Here is a 5,142-nt window from a genome sequence, read left to right on the forward strand (position 1 = left end):
GCCAAGTTCAAATGTACAGGAGGGCGGCGCAGTTGGCAGCCCGGATAGGGAGCCAGGTCCCAAAGCCCGCCGAAAAGAGGGGGAGGAGTCAGGGGGTTCAACGTCAGCGTCAGAAGAATCCAGAAAGGAAGGGACCCCGGGGGGTAGCAGGACCCAGAGGAGAAAGGAGAGACGGAAGAGGTGGAGTAAGGCTAGAATCTTAAACTGGTGTACAGGGGGCGGAGACTCAGATGGAGCTTCGCCGATCTAACCCCTAGACGTAGAGCTGGGGCGCTGCGGCTTGAAAATGGAAACTGTACTTCAATAAAGACTTTTGTACATTACTGCCGGCTAGCGTTGGTCCTCTGTGAGCTGGGACCTGGAGCCAGCTCTGACAGTAAGCTCCATCTCCAAAAGTTTTGCACCAAAAACCTCGTAACGTGAGTGGACGCAGCGAGGGAAGAAGATTGGTGCTTCGCGAGCTCACAAAAGTCAGGCAAGATGACTACAGAACAGCAACTAGCAGCCCTGCAAGATGCAGTGACACAACTCAACGCGGAGGTACTCGCATCCAGGAAAAGGGAAGAGGAAGCGGCTGCCGCCTGCAGGGATCTCCAAGCCAGGTTGGAAGTGCTTGCTAAGCAGGGGCAACCGGGACCCAAATCAGAGGGGATTGGGCTGGGGAAAAGAGGAGGCAGCCTGGTATCTCATTTCGATGGGAATTTGCAGCAGTACCCTAACTTCCGAGCAGACGTGCTGTTTGCGCTGGAACTGCTGGATAAAGACTTTAGAGATGAGCAAGAGAAGGTGGGGTTTATCTTGTCCCATTTGCATGGGGAAGCTAAAGCGTGGCTGCGCAATCTGTGGAGAGATAAGGATCCGGCGCTCCAAAATGCGGATGCATTCATTAAAGCGATGGATTCGTGTTTTTTATCAAATATAGACATTGATATCGCCATAAAAGACATACATGGGCTCAAACAAGGCAGAACCATTCCCGCTTTTTTGCATTAGTCCATGCGCTGGGATGGGAGAAGGATTCTGCCCCAGCCAGAGACCTTTTTTGGGAAGGCTTGAATGCAAATGTGAAAGATGAGATTGCAAGGGGGGAGAGACCAAAGAGCACTCAGGAGGTTGTCCGGCGGGCGCTGCAAATTGGGGTGCGTCTGGAAGAACGTCCATGGAACAGAGAAGAAGGACGTTGGGGACGTACGCCAGTGAGAGCAACTCCCCTCTTTCCCAAGGATGCAGCGCGTGCGCAATCCACACCTCCGCAGGGAGGGGGAGAGGAACCGATGGAGATTGGAGACGCCAGGGCTCAGTCAGCAACCAGAGCCCTAACACCGGGAGCAGTCAAAGCGAAGCCTCCTAGAGGGAACAGGAAGTGCTACATCTGCGACAGTGCTCAGCACATGGCGAAAGAGTGTCCCCAGAGGCTCCACAAGCACACTGCAGCCTCAGCAACAGTAACAGATGCAACTCAGCAGAGAGAACCACAGCAGGGAAACGACAGAGTCTGGTTGGAGGAAGAGGCACTGGGGCCCAGCCAGACAAGTCAATGAAGCCGTCCCCAGAGATTTTGCAGCCCACAGACCCCCTCCCGCCCAAACCAGTGGTGCAGCTCACAGCATCGCTCCAACTACCCAATGGACTCACTATGGAAGTGCCGATTACCATTGACTCTGGTAGTAACGCAGACTTCATAGGACTGGATTTCATTCAAGAGCACAACATAGCACTCCTGCCAGCCACGCTGCCTCTGAAGGTTGTCACGGTGGATGGCAGGGAATTGCTGGGGGGGCAGGTGGTGCAGCAAACGCCTCCGATGGTGATGCAAATTGGGAATCACCGAGAAGTCATCAGCTTCAATGTCACCCAACTGTCGGACACGCCTATAGTATTAGGCATGAGTTGGCTGCACAGGCACAGCCCAGCATTGGCGTGGTACCAGCGACAACTGACCTTCGGCTCCTCATACTGTGCGGAACATTGCATTCTGCCTAGCCCGGAAGGGGAAGAGGATGACCCGCAGCTACAATTAGGCACGCTGCAAGCAGTGCCACTCAAGTACGCAGCGTTTTTGGAGGTTTTCTGCGAGAAGGAAGCGGACAAGCTGCCTCCCCACAGGTCCTATGACTGCAAGATTGACCTCCTGCCAGGGGCAACGCTGCCAACCGGGAAACTGTATTCCATGTCTGAAGATGAGCTGCAGGAACTCAGGGAGTTCATAGACCTCAACTTGAAGCGCGGTTTCATCCAGGAGTCGAAGGCAGTGGGGGGCAGTCCTGTATTCTTTGTGAAGAAGAAGGACACGCCCCAAAAAAGGCTTGTAGTGGACTATAGAATTTTGAACTCGAAAACCAAGCCCACAGCCTTTCCCATGCCCAAGATAGATGACCTGCTCGCAACGGTGAGGAAAGGACGCGTTTTCACAAAGTTGGATCTGCGAGGGGCGTACAACCTGATTCGCATACGGGAGGGCGACGAATGGAAGACTGCCATGTTCACGCCCCTGGGCACCTATGAATACAGAGTTATGCCCTTTGGATTACAAAATGGCTCCCACTGTTTTCAAGCCTTCATGCATCACGTATTGGCGGGTCTCCTCTACAAGAAATGCGTCTGCTTCCTGGACGACATCCTGATATTTTCAGAATCAGAGGAGACCCACGAGGGAGACGTCAAGGAAGTTCTGCAGAGACTGCAGGAGCACAGGCTGTACGCCAAGCTGGAGAAGTGCCAGTTCGACATGAAGGAGGTAGATTTCCTGGGCTACAAGTTGTCGGACAAGGGGCTCGCCATGGACAGCGCCAAGGTTCGCTCAGTGTTGGACTGGAAGAGCCCGCGCAATCGGAAGGAGGTCCAGCGGTTTGTCGGTTTCGCCAACTTTTACCGCAAGTTCATCAAGGGGTTCGCGATGCAGACGGCGGCCATTACCGACACGCTCAGCTCCAAGAAGAAGAAGTTCATCTGGACGGAGCAAGCGGAGCAGTCCTTTCAGAAACTCAAGCGTCTCTTCTCGTCCGAAGAGCAGCTACTGCATGTGAATCCCAGCAGACCGATGAGGGTTGAAACGGACGCCTCAGACAGAGCCGTGGGAGCAGTACTGTTGCAGCAAGACCCGCATGGGGACTGGAGACCGTGTGCCTTCTACTACAGGAAGCTCAGCAAGTCAGAGCAGAACTACACCATCTGGGACAGGGAGTTGCTGGCCATTCATGCAGCATTCAAGGCGTGGCGGCACTTCCTCATTGGAGCCAAACACACAGTGCAGGTCCGCACGGACCATAAAAACCTGGAGTACTGGCGCACGGCAAGGTTCCTGAACCAGAGGCACATACGATGGGCGGAGTTCTTTGCGGATTTCGACTTCAGGATAGAGTACATCCCAGGCGACAACAACATCATGGCGGATGCACTGTCCAGAAAGCCGCAATACCTCGAGGAGGCGGCACCAGCAGCGGCCAAGCACATTTTCGCACCGAAAGCGTGGGCGTGCGCTTCAGCAACCGTGGACCTGGATGCTGTACGTCGAGCACTGCAGGAGGACCCCTTCGCACAAGCCAAGATGGAGGAGGTGCAAAGGGGCACGGCGGAGGACGACGAATTCCAGATACGCGACGGATTGCTCATCCGCAGAGGGGCCCTCTACGTACCGGGAGACGACCTCCGCGCGAAAGTACTGCAGCAGTTGCACGACGCACCCACCGCCGGGCACTTTGGCAAAGAGAAGACGGTAGAATTAGTAGCCAGAGATTTTTGGTGGCCCAAGATGCGGGGGGAAGTCGCGGATTACGTCTCGAGGTGCGACACCTGCCAAAGGGCCAAGTCAGTGCACAAACCGCCGGCGGGACTGCTCGAACCGCTGCAGACACCGCTCGAACCGTGGGAGAGGGTGGCCCTGGACTTTGTCACGGATCTACCCAGCTCGAGGGGCAAGACGGCAGTGCTAGTGGTGGTGGACATGTTCACCAAAATGGCCCACTTCATTCCGTGCGCGAAGGTGGCCACGGCGGAACAGACCGCCAAACTGTTCATAGACCACGTGTTCAGGGTTCACGGTCTGCCACGGTCTATCCTGTCCGACCGGGGGCGACAGTTCATCTCGAACTTCTGGCAGAAGCTGATGGGTTTCCTGAACGTCAAGATCAACCTAGCGTCGGCAAGACACCCGCAGACCAACGGACAAGCGGAGCGAGTCAACGCCATCATGCAGCAGTACCTGCGATGCTACGCAAATCAGCAGCCGGCAACATGGGTGGACTACCTGCCGCTCGCTGAGTTCGCCTACAACAACACGAAGCACGTGTCCACGGGGGTGACACCGTTCTTCGCCAACAACGGGAGGCATCCCAGAACCTTCCCGGGTTTAGCGAGAGCGGGGGAGGGGGAGCCACAGGCAGCGGAAGCCTTAGCATCAGAGTTGCAGGAGGTTCACGAACAGCTTCGGAGGCAGTTAGAACTAGCAAAGCACGCATACAAACTGCAGGGTGACAAGCACAGAAGGGTTGGGGAAGACATACAGGTGGGAGACTGGGTTTGGTTAGCAGCCCAGGCAGTGCCGGCCAGATCGTTAGCGAAAAAGAAGCTAGGGCATAAGCAGCTAGGACCCTACCAAGTCGAGGCACAGGTCAATCCAGTGGCCTTCCGGTTGACACTGCCGGAGGGATCCAGAATGCACCCAGTTTTCCATAGATCAGTGCTCACGCCCTACAAAGCACCTCATAGATTTCAGGAGCCAGGCACGGCACCAGACCCGTTCAGGGAAACGCCCACAAGGGGGGGGTCGCCAAGGCGGGAACCCGTCAACGAAGTCACAGAGATTTTAGACTCGAGATGGGGGGAAGAGGGAGTAGAATATCTTCTCGCCAGAGAAGGTACCCCGGCCAGCGCCAACAGTTGAGTGCCAGACTATGCCTTGGACGAACCTCTTCTCAAGGACGAGTTTCATGCCCTTTTCCCACACAGGCCCATGCCAGCCGAGTATTTCGACGACTGGCTTTTCACACCCACATTTTCAGCTAGCACATTCCAGGGGTTCACCTCGGACGAGGAACCGGCACTAGAAACACGTTCCCCGGAGGGATCACCCTCGGGGTCGGCCTCAGACCGTTCCTATTGGTGGGACGATCGACCAGAGGAGCAGTGGCGCAGGAAGTGGCT

This window comes from Podarcis pityusensis (genome assembly GCF_964106645.2).
Source record: "Podarcis pityusensis genome assembly, chromosome: 9".
In the NCBI taxonomy this organism is placed as follows: domain Eukaryota; kingdom Metazoa; phylum Chordata; class Lepidosauria; order Squamata; family Lacertidae; genus Podarcis; species Podarcis pityusensis.